The following is a 20,301-nucleotide window of genomic DNA, read 5'->3' as shown; positions in this document are numbered from 1 at the left end:
TTTTAATCACATGATAATTTATTTCCACAATGTCACATAATTTTAAATTATTAGTTTCATGGTGGGATTAATTTTGTGTGTGTGTATATATACACACACATATATATATAATTTATTTTCATAAATTATATTTTTTTAATTAACGAATTAATAAATGGAATTTATCAAAAATTCAATTTTATGTAAAATAATTTGCGAATTTTAACAACTTAGATTTTTTTTGCTAAAATACTATTTCGTTTTGATAATATTTGCAAAAGTACAATATGTTGCATAATAGGTTGCATTTTAGTTTAAATTGTGCAACCCTTTACATTAGATTGGGTTGCATTGCATTTTAGGTTGCAATTTATGTTGTTAGAAATTTGCAGAATGTATTTTTTTTCAAATATTTTTTAAAATTCAACTTACAAACTTGGTTGCAAAATCATTCCAAAGTTGCTTAGTTTTGAAAATATTTTCAAAATTTGATAGTATTATTTTGGAAAAATTTGGTAAAAATTGGATATTTATGAAAAAACCCATTAATAAATTATATGTATTTTATAATTATATTTTATTTATATTAGTATACACCTGGTACAACCTCTCTTTAATAAAATTAAAATTTCAAGTATTATTCTAATTGTCAAATGAATAATCTTTAATTATTGTTTTTATAGTAAGTTATTAAATATTGACGATAACCAATTTAAAATGAAATAACTTATTACATATACATGAGATGCAACTACACACTAGGGTTTTTATAAGTATATACATATATATACATATGTAAAGTATACAAATGTTATTCTTGCATTTCCTTTCCTAGATGTGCATGATGGTGATCGTCAAGAACCAACATTCTTATGAATAAAATACAATATGTCATATTTGCACTAGCAAACAATTACAATATTTTAATTTTTAAGAAACCTAGTAAGACTTTAGCTTACACTTGAACACAAGAAATGCTTACGAGCAGATTGGGGAATGGATAATTTCGTCGCAAGTTAGTAAGCAGGGGCCCCCGTTCTCAATAGAATAATAAATCAACTTACGAAGGAATATATTATCGTGTGTTATGAACTTACAACGGAACATATCGTTGTATGTTAGTTACTTACGACACAGAACGTCGGATCACTACAAGAAAAACGTCTAAATACGACCCGTTAAAAACCCGGTTTTTTATTTAAAATTAAATAAATGCAAAATATATTCTAATTTAATTAAATTTTCAATTCAAAATTATTTTAATTCGAAAACTTGTTTATGCAATTTCGATTTTATTTATAATTTTATTTTCTGAAGAACCGGTCACCGTAATAAGGGTCAATTTACGGCTAAAACTCTGGCCATTTCAGGCAAGCTTACAGGGTCATAAAGTCGTTCTAAACATTCTATAATGCATCTCGTATTATCTCTATCCAATTGTCCATTATTAATACCACAACAATCGAGTCTAAACATCACTAAATTAACAATTCAGTCAAAATTCGAATAAAATCCGGCGAGAAATATTTTTCCGGCAATAATATAATTTCCCAGAATAATTTACAAAAAAAATATGGTGTACAACATCATCAGATCTGTACATACATACAAACTAATTCAGAAATTACCTACTCTAATGATTATTCCGACGAGTCCGAAAATTTTCCATTGAATAAGATATTACAATAAAATTCGTAGAAATCATGTATACTAACCTATATACATCAAAACTAAAATAATCCATCAGATCCCTTAATTAAAAAATTGAAAAATCAAATTTAATTACATACATGTTTTATCACAAGAGTCCAATAATATCACTCCTAAAATTAGGAGAGTTAAATCCTTTCTATATCATGCATGTTTCTCATACGATTTATAATATACCCAAAATATACTTTTATCATTACCCGATTAAACGTAAATTTTAATGTAATCAAAGTACATTAATTCTCATAAAAAAATATATTGATTTCAAGTCTAAGGACCATTACATCATTATCACAGTGAGAATCACATGTGACACAATAGACATGTAGAATCTCACTTTGGGTCTGTCCAGCACCATGTATATTTATATTTGTCTGTGTTTTTGACTTTAGTATCATATATAATACCTATGATCAATGAGATGTGATCATCACTCAACAATCACACCAGTCTTAATGCATTTTTATTGTCTGTTAATAATAATACTCGACTAGGGACCTTTAGATATATTGATACTATTCTCAAAATTTTATTTCTAAGTCACGTACTTAGAGATATAGGATTTATATCATATTCTAAGGATATTTATTAATCTAACATTTATATCACAGTAAATTAAGACATAATAAATTATAAAGGGAATAATCGATAAAACATAAACATTAATAATCCAAATGTCTTAAACTAAAATATTATAATGTTTTCTCTAGGGTTCAAACACTATCAATCTCCCACTTGCACTGGAGCCAATCACCCATGTATCCAATACTCATGAAACTTGTATGACCATCGTGCTTTTTCTGCGACAAAGCCTTAGTCAGTGGGTCTGCAATATTACCATTACTATGCACTTTACATATATATCTCCTTAATCATTAATCTCATTAATAAGGTGATATCGCCTAAGCACATGCCCAAATAGTCTCCTTGGCTATTTCGAAAGCACCAATATAGTTGGCTTCCATTATAGAATCATCAATATTCTTGATATGAACTATTCAAGATAACAACACTTACATTTAGACAAAACACAAACCAGACACATAATCATCCTTGTTTGTCCAAAAATTAGGTTCAGAAACTAGGATCAATGTAACCATTTACAACCAGTTCCCTATCTTCTCCATACACCAAAAATAAATCTTTAGTCCTCTTTAAGTACTTAAGAATATTCTTGACAACTATCCAGTGACCCTCACCTGGATTAGACCGGTATCTGCTCGTCATGCTAAAAGCATACAAAATATCAGGACAAATACATATCATTGCATACATTATAGATCCAATTGCTGAAGCATATGGAACTTTTCTAAGATGACCCTTATCATCTAATAATTTAGGGCAGTTATCCTATGAGATCACTATCTTACGATACATCGGGACGTATCCCCTACTTGCCTCTTGCATTCTAAAATGATGCAATATTTTGTCAATATGTGTACTATGACTTAGGCCAATTAATCTTCTTATCTATCTATATATATCGTGATTCTCAATATTTAGCTAGCATCGCCTAAGTCTTTCATCGAGAAACTATTTCTCAACCAAGTCTTAACAGCCTGTAGAGAAGTTATGTCATTCCCTATTCGTTATATGTCATCTATATAGAATAATATGAATGTCACATGGTTCCCACTAACCTTCTTGTAAATACACGGTTCATCTGCATTTTGAATAAAGTAAACTCTTTGACTGTTTCATCAAAATAAATATTCCATCTACTTTAGGCTTGCTTTAACCTATAAATAGATAAAAGCAACTTACAAACCATCTTAGCAAACTTTGGATCGACAAAACCCTCAAGTTGTATCATATATACATCCTCTTCAAGGCTCTCATATAAGAAAGCGGTTTTGACATCCATTTGCCAAATCTCGTAGTCAAAGTAAGCAGCTATTCCTAACAAAATCCTAATGGACTTGACCATAGCAACTGTTCAAAAAGTTTCATCATAATATATATCATAATAAGCCACTAGTCGCGCCTTATATGTATGTACTTTACCATCCATGTCAGTTTTCCACTTGCACCCTATAGGTTTTACCCCTTAGTGTGGATCAACAAAAGTCAATACTTTATTTTGATACATAGATTCCATCTCGGATTTCATGGCCTCCATCCATCTCTCGAAGTTTGGACCGTTCATAGAATCTTGATAGGTGAGAGGCTTATCATTATCCTAAGCATCGCATTACCATTTCGAGTCAAAATAAATCCATATTTTTTCTCGGGGTCATGGTGAATCCTACTTGATCTATGAATAACCCGTGTTTCCTAAACATGATTAATTTCTATAGTTTGATGTACATCCTAATCTTGTTCCATCTGTGGTTCAATTTTATCATGTGGTTCTCGATCTTCACCAAGATGTATTGTCCTCCCACTAATTTTCTTAGAAAGTAGTTCTCCCTGAAAAAATACATCCGTCCGAGCAACAAACACTTTGTTCTCAGAAGAATTATAAAATTTTATACCCTAGTCTTACTTGGATATCCCACAATATAGCATCATCTAATTTTGGTCCAAACTTGTCAGAGGCTAAACGTTTTACAAATGCTTCACGTCCCTAAATTTTTATAAATGACATGCTATGAAGTTTATCAGTCCATATCTCATATGGAGTCTTTTGAACCGCTTTTTTCGGAACTCGGTTAAACGTGTAAGCAGCCATTTCTAGAGCATAACCCTACAAACTTATTGAAAGATCCGCTTGACTCATCATCGATCGCAACATGTCCAATAATGTACGATTTCTTCTCTCAGAATATCTATTCAATTGAGGTGTTCCAGAAGGAGTAAGTTGTGATACAATATCACACTCCTTCAATAAACTCTTGAATTTGAGGCTTAAGTATACTCTTCCACGACCTGATCGTAAAACTTTTATATTTTTCTCTGTTTGCGTTTCTACCTTATATTCTTTGAATATTTCAAAAGAATTAGAAACTAAATTTTAAGATATTTTTTTAATTATAATTTGATTTAAAAATGCTACATATAAATAACATACTATTTAAAGTTAAAAAAAATATATTTTAAATACTTGAAATCTGTAATCGCACTCGATTTGAAATATTTCTCGGTGTCTAAAATATTGCGTCAATTTTATTTTCTAAATTTAAAAAATATATTTTTAATTCTTTCTTATTAAAACAAATTTAAGACATATTTTAATAACAATTTGATTTAAAAAATATATAAATAAAATACTATTTATAATTAAAAAATTGTATTTTTCATTATTTCGTATTTGTGACTACATTCGGTCGTAGATGTGCTTTGATTGCTAATTAAATAGCGCGCCAAAACTTTAAACAACTTATAAAATAAAAAAATTATTGGCGACGGACCTCGATCGCAGAAAGCCACTGGTCGCCGCCTTTATTTGGTCTCCGGTTTAGCTATTGATTAAAGTCCTTGATTTTGTTGCTGGTGTGGCATTTTCCGCAACCAACGTCGGTCGCAAATAAAAATCAATAGCTAATAAATTACCGCCAGTTTTTCACGGTTTTTTTAATGGAATGATTTAATATTTCTGTCCTATTAGCGACCACCGGCCGTCGCTAAAGTCCGGTTAGCGACGACTTTGGCCGCGGTCGCTGAAACCCGTCGTTGATCCAAAAAAATAGCTACTGATTTTGCGGTCACTGATAAACTTGGTCGCAGATAGACATTTTTATAATATTAATTATAATATACTCCTCCTTACTGTTCTTTATTACTTGACATCCCATGTCATGCTGTGTATCTATTCTCCTTTTCATTGACAAAAGAAATATAAACAAACTATAAAAAAATTATAAAAAAGCGAAAATATAGCAAAAAATATTATACTTATAATCGCGTACCTGCAAATAAAATAAGATTCCCCTTTGTAAATCAAATAATTGAAGGAAAAAGAAATGAAAAATAAGTGAGGCTTCTAATATTATTTTTTATTTTTATAATTAAGCATGCAGGTATTACCCATTTCTACTGTATAATAAAAAAATAAAGAGATAGTGAATTTAAGCATAAAGTTATTATATGGTAATGAGCTAATTACCCAAGTCTTACAATAATATTAAATTATAGTATAAGTTTAGTTACCCAAAATAAAGAAACAAGTATATATGTAGCTCAGTGTTGATGTTATCAAAATATAATGAAATGGGCATTTAACTCAATTGATTGGGGTCATATGTTTGCACACATGTCACTACAAGAAAAACGGCTAAATACTACCGGCTCAAAATCGGTCGTATTTAACTAAATACGACCGCCAGCAGTAGTATTTAGCTAAATACGACCAATTTTAGTCCCGGTTGTACATATGGGAGTGATATTTAGTAGTCGGTTGTATTTAGTATGAATACGACCGTCTAAATATGATCGGTTAAATTCGACCGCTAAATTCAACCGTCCAAATTCAACCGACACCTGTCAAAATTGATTTTACACTTAAAATTTGAAAATCCCGCCCAAATAATTAAAATTTCTGAAATATTTTAAAAAGCCCGCCCAAATATTAAACTCGACCGTATCTTGTCAAATATAAGATATTAAATTCGACCCCATCCAGACGAATTAACAAACTCCATAATGTTACTTATTACATAAACCAGCAAAGCCATGAATTTCAAAAGGGAAAGATAGCGACCGAAAGCTTGACCGATTCCGCGGAGGAGCCTCTGCCATCTCCGTCGTCCCACGATGGCTAAAAGACCAAGTCTGGCCAGCTGACTTAAATAGTTATCGGAGAGAGGGGAGAGAGGGGGGGCAAAATACATGAAAACAGAGGTGGAGAAGCTTCTTAAAATCTAAGGAAAACAGAGTTTGTAAAGGAGCTTCCACCATTCCCACCTCCCCCGACTTTAGTTGCACATCATCTTTCAAGGACACACATCAAAACTACAAATTGGAGAGAGAGATACTAAATTACAAAATAGAAGAGAAGCGGCTGAACTCTAAATCAGGGTTTTATTAAGACAGAGAAAGATGTGCTTTTATTGATGTTAAACATCATATTCAATCCAACAGTATAGTATATAGCCTTTTGAATGGGCTTTGCAAATTTCCCAGACCAATTAAATATATTACTATTAAAATAAATTACTATATAATATAATATATATATTAACTTATAAATTAATATTAAAATTAGGATATTAAAAATAAATATTATTTAAAATAAAAAATGCATCTGATTTTTCCTCTCTACCATTGCCCAACTATTATTTAGATAAAATACATATTCATGGAATATATTTATATTTTATATTTGAATTTAAAATATGTAAAAAGTTTTAAGTTTCTTCCACTAATATATAACGACCAGTCTTAGTAATAAATTTGAATCTCGATTACATTTTCCAATAATATGTAGCAATTTGCTTGTGATCAACAACTACCACCATTGTCCATTTATTTATCAATCTATTATATTTGTCAATTTTTCAATTTTTTAGCTAAATAATAATTATTTGGGCCAGCACAACTCAATGAGTCCAACTCGGATAGTAAAGCCTATAGATAAATTAGGCGTACTACCTCTCTCACGCAAGAAAGGTAGGTGCAAAACAAAACTAAAAATCAAAAATTAACCAATTTATAAGTCCCAATTTATAAGTCCTTACAATGCCGACTTTTTAACAGTCAAATTTCAGTTTGACTAGTAGAGCTAATTAGTATTTATTCCTCAATTGATGTTTCAATTTTTTTAAAAATATTTTTAAAAAATTGGTATCTTCACCGTTCTCTTCCTCTTCCTTTTTTAACATTGCCATTACCCAACTATTATTAATATAAAATACATATTTATTGAATATGTTTATATTTTATATTTGAATTTAAAATATGGATGTCAATAGATATATATTAGTGATATAACTAAAGTTTCATATCCAAATAATTTTATTTGATTTGCCATTTTAATAGTCAAGCTTCACTGTAACTAGTACAACAAACTAGCGTTTATTCATGAAATGATGTTTGGATTTTTTAAACAATATTTTTCGACGATCCAACCGTATGGATGTCAATATATATATATATATATATATATATATATATATATATATATATATATATATATATATTAGTGATATAAGCAAAATTTCAGATCAAAATAATTTTATTTGGTTTGCCATCTTACCGGTCAAACTTTAGTTTGACTAGTCTAGCTAACTAGTGTTTAGTCCTGAATTTGTGTTTCGATTATTTTAAAAATATTTTTAATCGATCTAACCGTATGGATGTCAATAAATATATATATTAGAGATATAACCAAAGTTTCATATCAAAATAATTTTATTTGGTTTGTCATCTTAACAGTCAAACTTCAGTTTGACTAGTCCAGCTAACTAGCGTTTAGTCCTGAATTTGTATTTTGATTATTTTAAAAATATTTTTCATCGATATATCCATATGGATGTCAACTAATATATATATTAGTGATATAACCAAAGTTTCATATAAAAATAATTTTATTCGGTTTTCCATTTAAACAGTCAAACTTCAGTTTGACTAGTTTAGCTAACTAGTGTTCAATCCTGAATTTGTATTTTGATTATTTTAAAAATATTCTTTATTGATCTATCCATATGAATGTTAATAGATATATATATATATTAGTGATATAACCAAAGTTTCATATCCAAATAATTTTATTTGTTTTGCCAATTTAACAGTCAAACCGCAATGTAACTAGTACAACTAAATAGAGTTTATTCATGAAATGATGTTTCAATTTTTTAAACAATATTTTTCAACGATCCAACCGTATGGATGTCAATAGATATATATATATATTAGTGATATAAGCAAAGTTTCATATAAAAATAATTTTATTTGGTTTGGCATCTTAACAGTAGTTTGACTAGTCCAGCTAACTAGCGTTTAATCCTGAATTAGTATTTTAATTATTTTAAAAATATTTTTCCTCGATCTATCCGTATGGATGTCAATTAACATATATATTAGTTATATAACCAAAGTTTCATATCAAAATAATTTTATTTGGTTTGTCATTTTAACAGTCAAACTTTAGTTTGACTAGTCCAGCTAACTAGTGTTTAGTCCTGAATTTGTGTTTCGATTAATTTAAAATATTTTTCATCAATCTAACCATATGGATGTCAATAAATATATATAGTAATGATATAACCAAAGTTTCATATCAAAAAAATTTTATTTGGTTTGTCATTTTAACAGTCATATTTCAGTTTGACTAGTATAGCTAACTAACGTTTAGTCCTGAATTTGTGTTTCAATTATTTTAAAAATATTTTTCGTCGATCTAACCGTATGGATGTCAATAAATATATATATTAGTGATATAACCAAAGTTTCATATCAAAATAATTTTATTTTATTTGCCATTTTAAGAGTCAAACTTCAGTTTGACTAGTAGTTAATTAGTGTTTAGTCCTGAATTTGTGTTTCGATTAATTTAAAAATATTGTTTATCGATCCAACCATATCGATGCCAATATATATATATATTAGTGATATAACCAAAGTTTCATATCAAAATAATGTTATTTGGTTTTCCATTTTAACAATCAAACTTCAGTTTAACTGGCGTTTAGTTCTGAATTTGTGTTTCGATTATTTTAAAAATATTTTTCACCATAAATATTTTTACATGTGATGAATGTTATCCTTATATATAAATATATAATCTACATTATACTAAAATAAAGTATAGATGACATCATCATATCTAATGTGTTAAGTTCTCATTTAAGAGTTTTAATCATATGTGTCAAACTCTCGTTAATTTTGTTGATATCATCTTCCACTAACAATCATCTCCTCATTTAATTTATTTTCAATCTTTCTCTTTTTTATTACCTCCACTAATTATATCTGTTACCCATTTCTCATTCTCTTTCTTCCTTTCTTATTAAAAATTTTCAATAGTTCCATATTATTCACTAATTTTTTCTTATTCAAAATTAATTTTATTTATACAAATATTCATCATTATAATTTTTATATTTAATAAAAAGTTGATAGTCAATATTTGTAGTTTGAAAAATATTATTTTTAAAATTTTGTATTTATAATTTTTATTCTTCTCTCATTTAATGCAAGTGTTATTACTACAATAACTAGCACTATAAATAATTTCTTTTACACGCACATTTTCTATTTCACAAGAACCTATAACATTAATTTGTTAAAGTCATTATACTTTCCGGCCAAAGTGCAAAGAGTTTTATAAGTAAGAAGCACAAACCTCAAATTGGCGTCTTTCCTGCCTCAACATCTCCACAATATCCGAGAATTCTCTCAGTGATCCTTGAATTTTGAGTTTTGATCCTTCAAAATGCAAACTGATGTCCTTCAAAAGTGTCTCGGCTTCAAGGAATACTTCAATTACTTCCTCATTCAAGTTTGATATCTATATAGGAAGAAAGATCAACATCAATTTAAGCAGGATAAGAGTAAATATTTCTTAAATCATTGCCTCATTGCTCACAGAAACATTACAGAGCCACTAGAAATATTTCATAACCCGTGAATATCTGAGCATTGCAACCATTGTCCCCAATCTGCAATGTGAACAACATCAATGAAATATGGATTAGTAACAAGGTGGTATTTGAAAAAACCTAAGAAAGGCAAGCATGACCCTGCATTGAGCATTCTAATAACAGATAAGTGAATGAGTACACCATATTTACAGACACGATGGGAAAAGCATAAAAGTTTATATGAATTTTGATGTTTTGGACCCATGCATCGTATAGTTCATTCTGAAAAACAAAAATAATGATGCCCGCTAATAGTTTAGAGGATACCACTCTCCTCTCGATAATAAGAGGTTGAGGATTCAAGTCTCTTTGAGGCATAGTTGTTTGTATATTTATTTCTGCAATTTACAATATAGACATTCATACAAGTTCACATACCCAAAGAAGTAGAGGAAGTCAGTATGCAATTGATGCCCGCAGATGGGAATTTTACTAGATGACAAGTGGTTCGCTAAGCTAAGTTCCAAAAACTTTCCAAAGGACAAACCACGGGCAGTAGCTGACATTAAGACTCTTTTTGTAGATAGTGTCTTTCCATTTTGAAGTTTACAATCACCACAGCGACTCCACATCCAAATTTTTCCATCGGTTTCACCAGGAAGATGCTTTTGTGTAATATGATGTCTAACATGTATTGTGAGCTGCTTACTGTGATGTGCATAATAATATATATGAGCTTCTGGTGATCCACCGCACAAGCTACATAAAAGCCTCTGAAAATAGAAGCGGCTATATGGTCATAGAAGCAATACGTATTTTAATATAAATATGTATATGAAGAAAGCACAAAAATAATTTTAAATCACATAAATAGTTTGTACTAACCTGATTGAGTAAGTTATCCTTTAAAAATATTCCAAGTGGAATATCAAAATTCCGGTAGAACTTAATATGAGAAAAATGACTCTGCTCACATATACTTCCGGTGGAGGAATTCCTGCGAGACACCCCCAGAATTTTGTGTATACAATTGGGCTTTTCTCTGAACTGAGGTTCTATCACTATCAAGAGCCTTCTCTTCACCATTAATATTCTGTATTAGACTATAAGATTTAACATTTGCCACTAAATTGGTTGAAAGCATATTAGCTGATTGAACTTGACTGTAAGGAACCTCTTCAGTGATGCCTAAATATGTAGAGATAGGTTGCTGAGAAGAAGATAAAAGAGGAAAACTGTCACCAAAGCCTCTGTTTATGGAAGCTGAGATTGATAAAAAAGGGGTAAAAACTAGAGGTTTATATGGCTCATAAGGCAACAAGGAATCACTCTTTAACCCTACATCTCGTGTCCCTTCTTTATAAAATCCATCAGCGATGTGGATGTTAATTGCACCTGATGAATCACTTTTAACAATAGAATCCACGGGCCAAGGAACATATGCCTCACCGGAGAAAAAATATGGTCGTTGATCAGGTGATGACATATTTACCAGTCTATCAAGAGGGAGGGTAGAGAACATGGCCTTTTGATCTAGAAGGAAAGCCGTTTCAAGAATCAAATGATAAGCCACAAGGACTGCGTACTGGACCACAAGTTTAATCTTCTTCAGTTCTTCCCTGTTTGTTCCTTTCAGTAAAATCTGAAATTTTCCAAAATTCTGTAAATTCAGTGACATATTAAATTAACAGCTATTCTACACGAGGATCTACCATGTTTACATGACAATGAAAAAATTGAACGCAACAGCTACAACTGGCCAGTATCATGCCAAGACAACACAGAGTATTTGCTTTACCTGAGGATATGAGCCCGAGCTCTCATGCAAATATTTCTATAACAAGTAAAAACCTCTAATAAATAGGAAACAACTTTCTGCTTAATTGTTACTAATTTTAAATTCCTAATTGACCATAGTTGCAAGCCTTTATCATACTACACCAATATTCACTAAAAAAATCACAAACAATTTTGAGAAACAAAAAATAATGTGATATTAATAATCTTCACGAGTTACATCTACAAAGAGTGTAGAATAGAAGCTTATTTAAACGACAAATGAATTTTGGATTTCCAATTTCTTTTTTATTTTTAAGCATTAGAATGAAAGTCAAACAACAAGAAATACAAGGGCACCCTTTGCAAACTCAAAAAAGGTATGGTTAAGACTAGATGTAAACTTCATAAGCAAAGAGGAACTTACTGTACAACCCTGACGTGTAGGACAACCACTAAGGAACATCAAAGTCTTGCTGGGTTTTTTTCCACACTCTCCACTAGCAATATGTTCCTCTACTAACTTCTCGAAATGAAAGGAATCACATTGTCTGAGCTTTTTCCCAGTCAGTGTATCTAATGATAAGATTACTGAACCAGTACAGCGAGAAACTCTCTGCAGGCGGTGGAGTTTCATATCAATAACTAGTGTCATTCCTTTTGCAAGGATGGATTCTTGTATATCACGAGAAACAGTTTTTTCAACTAAAATTATGCTCGGGTTGCACTTCGCTATTCTTTCAATAATGGATTTATGGGTATCCTTCTCCTGCCCACGTCACTCATAATTAACAGATGTTGAATAGAGAGTAGTAAGATTCAAACGCTAATAATTCTTTATTTATGTCTTGAAACCTGTTTTATTGATTCAAATGATGACAATCCCCTCAATGAAAGATCAAGAGCACCCTGGATCAGCAACAGCCTAGGTTTATTGTAATTAGTTGGCATGTGCTTGTGTGCAGCGTGCTTTTTGAATACCATGCTAACTAACTGACTGCACATCAAAACGAATATAAGTTTCCAGAAATGGTGCCGTCCAACATCAGTGACTGGCTGTAATGACAATAACTATGCTGCATCAATGTGATCATTATAAATTCCACTATTAAGAAGCAAAAAGATATCTGTATACTTTGTACAGTTTTCTCATCATATAGAAAGGATGCATTTAAAGAGCTATGGTCTTCACTTCATAGCTAACAAACAAGTGAAACAAGATAGTTGGTCGGAACCACAACTGGTCATCAAGAAATATTTACTAGAATGGAACAGAGAGCTTTGAGGCAATTGACAATAGCATTAGGGCATTAGCAGCAACAAATACAGGTTTAAGCTATCACCTATTGCTTCGAGAACCACTTGCAACACATTTAACCTTAACATATCCATCAGGATCCATTGCCTTTCCCGCACCGATATCAGGCTTCACAAAGGAAGCAGCTTCCCAAGATAAGGAAGTCACAATATCCACCCAATTGTCTCCGTCGTTACCCAAAGGAGCAACCCCGGCTGATGTAAGAAGATGAGACACAAGAGCTTTAAACTTGCAATTTATTACGTAGTCCATAGCCTTTTGCTTCTCCTCTTTATATCTGTAGCTCCGGAAACTTTTCTCTCCAAAGCTACCTAAAGAACTAGGTCTTCTCCATTTTGTACCATCATCACCTTCGTCCTCGTCATCATCATCATAATTTGCAACACTGCACTCCATGTCATTTTCGTGGTCATCTGTTTCTGGGGGTAACCAAATTTGAAGATCCATTTCAACTTTATTGGCCAAGTGTTTTCTCTCTCCTTGTATCTTTGTGATTTACTACCCTTTTGTATGCACTCAGCGTCTTTCCCTCACTTTTTTCGAAAATTTTGAAAGTGTTTATAAGTCACCCGTCATTTTGAAATATAAAATTTGACCGAAATCAGTTGAATTTAGCAGTTCCAAATAAATTACTTTGCGGGAAAATCCCTCCACTTTTTTATTATAGCTAAATTCGGCCCGATTTTTTTTGTCAAATTTAGGGGCTAAATTTGACCGGTTTAGTTTCGCCCGTTTTAATTTTAACCGTTTTCGGTTAAAATTGGTTGCAAATACGACCATTTAAATATGATCGTTTGAATTCGACCGAGGCCGGTCGAATTTAGCCATGTCCAAGGGATTTGACCGCCTTTGGTCGAATTTAACCCAGTCGAATTTTAATTGGTTGTATTTAATATTATTTTCTTGAAATGGAAGGCGCCTCACCGATACACAATTAAAGCCTTCTAACACCATATCCCCTACATCCAGCTGTTTAGTAATCCTATCTATATTTTTTCCCCTTCATAAATAATAATAAATAGATGGCTTTATAAAATAAATATGTATGTATGTAGGATGTCCGAGTTGATAAAAAAAGATGTCCCATTTAATCAAAAATAGGAGATATATGTAGAATATAAAACATTAAAAAATATTCTATTCTATAAAACATGTACATTTCTCTAGCATGTAGGGTTTCTTTAGCTTGCAAATACACTTTCTACTTATTAAATTTAAACAATCTTAAATGATTTTAATGAATTAATAATATTCTTATAAGATAATTAGCAAAATAATATATTTTGTAATATTTAGGTTGCAGAACAAGGTCTCCCATTTCCTCATTTTACTAATTTAATATTACTAACTATATTTTTTTTTAATATTTTTGTATTTATTCTAATGTTATTAATCTTCCAATATTTTAAAAACTAATAATATAGATTTTAAGCAAATGGATTCATACTTCATATTTTAGGTTCTTTTACCCAAATATATAAATTTTATCATTTTTAAAAAAAAATTGAAGCAGAAATATTTGTAACATATTATTTTTAAAAGTACAAATATTAGATATTAATATGTTAAAAATAATTTTGTCCTTTGTAAATTATAATTTTTTCACAGTAGATGAACATGTTGGATATTAAACATTTAAAAACTTATCAAAAAAGTAGTAAAATGGATGAGTAAATTATTTAGTAGTAAAATACAAATAAATTATATATGTATATATATATATATATTTGATAATTGGAAAGGAATATATGTAATAATCATATTATTAATATTATATCTTAAACATATTGCATAATTTCTAGTGACTATTTTTGGTGTTTCCATTTAGGTTTATATATTTTAATCACATGATAATTTATTTCCACAATGTCACATAATTTTAAATTATTAGTTTCATGGTGGGATTAATTTTGTGTGTGTGTATATATATACACACACATATATATATATAATTTATTTTCATAAATTATATTTTTTTAATTAACGAATTAATAAATGGAATTTATCAAAAATTCAATTTTATGTAAAATAATTTGCGGATTTTAACAACTTAGATTTTTTTTGCTAAAATACTATTTCGTTTTGATAATATTTGCAAAAGTACAATCTGTAGCATAATAGGTTGCATTTTAGTTTAAATTGTGCAACCCTTTACATTAGATTGGGTTGCATTGCATTTTAGGTTGCAATTTATGTTGTTAGAAATTTGCAGAATCTATTTTTTTTCAAATATTTTTTAAAATTCAACTTACAAACTTGGTTGCAAAATCATTCCAAAGTTGCTTAGTTTTGAAAATATTTTCAAAATTTGATAGTATTATTTTGGAAAAATTTGGTAAAACTTGGATATTTATGAAAAAACCCATTAATAAATTATATGTATTTTATAATTATATTTTATTTATATTGGTATACACCTGGTACAACCTCTCTTTAATAAAATTAAAATTTCAAGTATTATTCTAATTGTCAAATGAATAATCTTTAATTATTGTTTTTATAGTAAGTTATTAAATATTGACGATAACCAATTTAAAATGAAATAACTTATTACATATACATGAGATGCAACTACACACTAGGGTTTTTATAAGTATATACATATATATACATATGTAAAGTATACAAATGTTATTCTTGCATTTCCTTTCCTAGATGTGCATGATGGTGATCGTCAAGAACCAACATTCTTATGAATAAAATACAATATGTCATATTTGCACTAGCAAACAATTACAATATTTTAATTTTTAAGAAACCTAGTAAGACTTTAGCTTACACTTGAACACAAGAAATGCTTACGAGCATATTGGGGAATGGATAATTTCGTCGCAAGTTAGTAAGCAGGGGCCCCCGTTCTCAATAGAATAATAAATCAACTTACGAAGGAATATATTATCGTGTGTTATGAACTTACAACGGAACATATCGTTGTATGTTAGTTACTTACGACACAGAACGTCGGATCACTACAAGAAAAACGTCTAAATACGACCCGTTAAAAACCCGGTTTTTTATTTAAAATTAAATAAATGCAAAATATATTCTAATTTAATTAAATTTTCAATTCAAAATTATTTTAATTCGAAAACTTGTTTATGCAATTTCGATTTTATTTATAATTTTATTTTCTGAAGAACCGGTCACCGTAATAAGGGTCAATTTACGGCTAAAACTCTGGCCATTTCAGGCAAGCTTACAGGGTCATAAAGTCGTTCTAAACATTCTATAATGCATCTCGTATTATCTTTATCCAATTGTCCATTATTAATACCACAACAATCGAGTCTAAACATCACTAAATTAACAATTCAGTCAAAATTCGAATAAAATCCGGCGAGAAATATTTTTCCGGCAATAATATAATTTCCCAGAATAATTTACAAAAAAAATATGGTGTACAACATCATCAGATCTGTACATACATACAAACTAATTCAGAAATTACCTACTCTAATGATTATTCCGACGAGTCCGAAAATTTTCCATTGAATAAGATATTACAATAAAATTCGTAGAAATCATGTATACTAACCTATATACATCAAAACTAAAATAATCCATCAGATCCCTTAATTAAAAAATTGAAAAATCAAATTTAATTACATACATGTTTTATGACAAGAGTCCAATAATATCACTCCTAAAATTAGGAGAGTTAAATCCTTTCTATATCATGCATGTTTCTCATACGATTTATAATATACCCAAAATATACTTTTATCATTACCCGATTAAACGTAAATTTTAATGTAATGAAAGTACATTAATTCTCATAAAAAAATATATTGATTTCAAGTCTAAGGACCATTACATCATTATCACAGTGAGAATCACATGTGACACAATAGACATGTAGAATCTCACTTTGGGTATGTCCAGCACCATGTATATTTATATTTGCCTGTGTTTTTGACTTTAGTATCATATAAAATACCTATGATCAATGAGATGTGATCATCACTCAACAATCACACCAGTCTTAATGCATTTTTATTGTCTGTTAATAATAATACTCGACTAGGGACCTTTAGATATATTGATACTATTCTCAAAATTTTATTTCTAAGTCACGTACTTAGAGATATAGGATTTATATCATATTCTAAGGATATTTATTAATCTAACATTTATATCACAGTAAATTAAGACATAATAAATTATAAAGGGAATAATCGATAAAACATAAACATTAATAATCCAAATGTCTTAAACTAAAATATTATAATGTTTTCTCTAGGGTTCAAACACTATCAATCTCCCACTTGCACTGGAGCCAATCACCCATGTATCCAATACTCATGAAACTTGTATGACCATCGTGCTTTTTCTGCGACAAAGCCTTAGTCAGTGGGTCTGCAATATTACCATTACTATGCACTTTACATATATATCTCCTTAATCATTAATCTCATTAATAAGGTGATATCGCCTAAGCACATGCCCAAATAGTCTCCTTGGCTATTTCGAAAGCACCAATATAGTTGGCTTCCATTATAGAATCATCAATATTCTTGATATGAACTATTCAAGATAACAACACTTACATTTAGACAAAACACAAACCAGACACATAATCATCCTTGTTTGTCCAAAAATTAGGTTCAGAAACTAGGATCAATGTAACCATTTACAACCAGTTCCCTATCTTCTCCATACACCAAAAATAAATCTTTAGTCCTCTTTAAGTACTTAAGAATATTCTTGACAACTATCCAGTGACCCTCACCTGGATTAGACCGGTATCTGCTCGTCATGCTAAAAGCATACAAAATATCAGGACAAATACATATCATTGCATACATTATAGATCCAATTGCTGAAGCATATGGAACTTTTCTAAGATGACCCTTATCATCTAATAATTTAGGGCAGTTATCCTATGAGATCACTATCTTACGATACATCGGGACGTATCCCCTACTTGCCTCTTGCATTCTAAAATGATGCAATATTTTGTCAATATGTGTACTATGACTTAGGCCAATTAATCTTCTTATCTATCTATATATATCGTGATTCTCAATATTTAGCTAGCATCGCCTAAGTTTTTCATCGAGAAACTATTTCTCAACCAAGTCTTAACAGCCTGTAGAGAAGTTATGTCATTCCCTATTCGTTATATGTCATCTATATAGAATAATATGAATGTCACATGGTTCCCACTAACCTTCTTGTAAATACACGGTTCATCTGCATTTTGAATAAAGTAAACTCTTTGACTGTTTCATCAAAATGAATATTCCATCTACTTTAGGCTTTCTTTAACCTATAAATAGATAAAAGCAACTTACAAACCATCTTAGCAAACTTTGGATCGACAAAACCCTCAATTTGTATCATATATACATCCTCTTCAAGGCTCTCATATAAGAAAGCGGTTTTGACATCCATTTGCCAAATCTCGTAGTCAAAGTAAGCAGCTATTCCTAACAAAATCCTAATGGACTTGACCATAGCAACTGTTCAAAAAGTTTCATCATAATATATATCATAATAAGCCACTAGTCGCGCCTTATATGTATGTACTTTACCATCCATGTCAGTTTTCCACTTGCACCCTATAGGGTTTACCCCTTAGTGTGGATCAACAAAAGTCAATACTTTATTTTGATACATAGATTCCATCTCGGATTTCATGGCCTCCATCCATCTCTCGAAGTTTGGACCGTTCATAGAATCTTGATAGGTGAGATGCTTATCATTATCCTAAGCATCGCATTACCATTTCGAGTCAAAATAAATCCATATTTTTTCTCGGGGTCATGGTGAATCCTACTTGATCTATGAATAACCCGTGTTTCCTAAACATGATTAATTTCTATAGTTTGATGTACATCCTAATCTTGTTCCATCTGTGGTTCAATTTTATCATGTGGTTCTCGATCTTCACCAAGATGTATTGTCCTCCCACTAATTTTCTTAGAAAGTAGTTCTCCCTGAAAAAATACATCCGTCCGAGCAACAAACACTTTGTTCTCAGAAGAATTATAAAATTTTATACCCTAGTCTTACTTGGATATCCCACAATATAGCATCATCTAATTTTGGTCCAAACTTGTCAGAGGCTAAACGTTTTACAAATGCTTCACGTCCCTAAATTTTTATAAATGACATGCTATGAAGTTTATCAGTCCATATCTCATATGGAGTCTTTTGAACCGCTTTTTTTCGGAACTCGGTTAAACGTGTAAGCAGCCATTTCTAGAGCATAACCCTACAAACTTATTGAAAGATCCGCTTGACTCATCATCGATCGCAACATGTCCAATAATGTACGATTTCTTCTCTCAGAATATCTATTCAATTGAGGTGTTCCAGAAGGAGTAAGTTGTGATACAATATCACACTCCTTCAATAAACTCTTGAATTTGAGGCTTAAGTATACTCTTCCACGACCTGATCGTAAAACTTTTATATTTTTCTCTGTTTGCGTTTCTACCTTATATTCTTTGAATATTTCAAAAGAATTAGAAACTAAATTTTAAGATATTTTTTTAATTATAATTTGATTTAAAAATGCTACATATAAATAACATACTATTTAAAGTTAAAAAAAATATATTTTAAATACTTGAAATCTGTAATCGCACTCGATTTGAAATATTTCTCGGTGTCTAAAATATTGCGTCAATTTTATTTTCTAAATTTAAAAAATATATTTTTAATTCTTTCTTATTAAAACAAATTTAAGACATATTTTAATAACAATTTGATTTAAAAAATATATAAATAAAATACTATTTATAATTAAAAAATTGTATTTTTCATTATTTCGTATTTGTGACTACATTCGGTCGTAGATGTGCTTTGATTGCTAATTAAATAGCGCGCCAAAACTTTAAACAACTTATAAAATAAAAAAATTATTGGCGACGGACCTCGATCGCAGAAAGCCACTGGTCGCCGCCTTTATTTGGTCTCCGGTTTAGCTATTGATTAAAGTCCTTGATTTTGTTGCTGGTGTGGCATTTTCCGCAACCAACGTCGGTCGCAAATAAAAATCAATAGCTAATAAATTACCGCCAGTTTTTCACGGTTTTTTTAATGGAATGATTT

General features: G+C 30.2%; 1 pseudogene; it reads right to left on the bottom strand.

Moving 5' to 3' along the window:
• Window positions 1–5,822: 5,822 nt before the first annotated feature.
• Window positions 5,823–13,762, bottom strand: LOC141712444 (putative 1-phosphatidylinositol-3-phosphate 5-kinase FAB1D; annotated as a pseudogene).
• Window positions 13,763–20,301: the final 6,539 nt, after the last annotated feature.

Source organism: Apium graveolens, chromosome 3, assembly GCF_009905375.1.
Source record: "Apium graveolens cultivar Ventura chromosome 3, ASM990537v1, whole genome shotgun sequence".
NCBI classification, from domain to species: domain Eukaryota; kingdom Viridiplantae; phylum Streptophyta; class Magnoliopsida; order Apiales; family Apiaceae; genus Apium; species Apium graveolens.
Note: the sequence above shows the minus strand (reverse complement) of the source record. Positions and strands in the feature narration are given on the sequence as shown.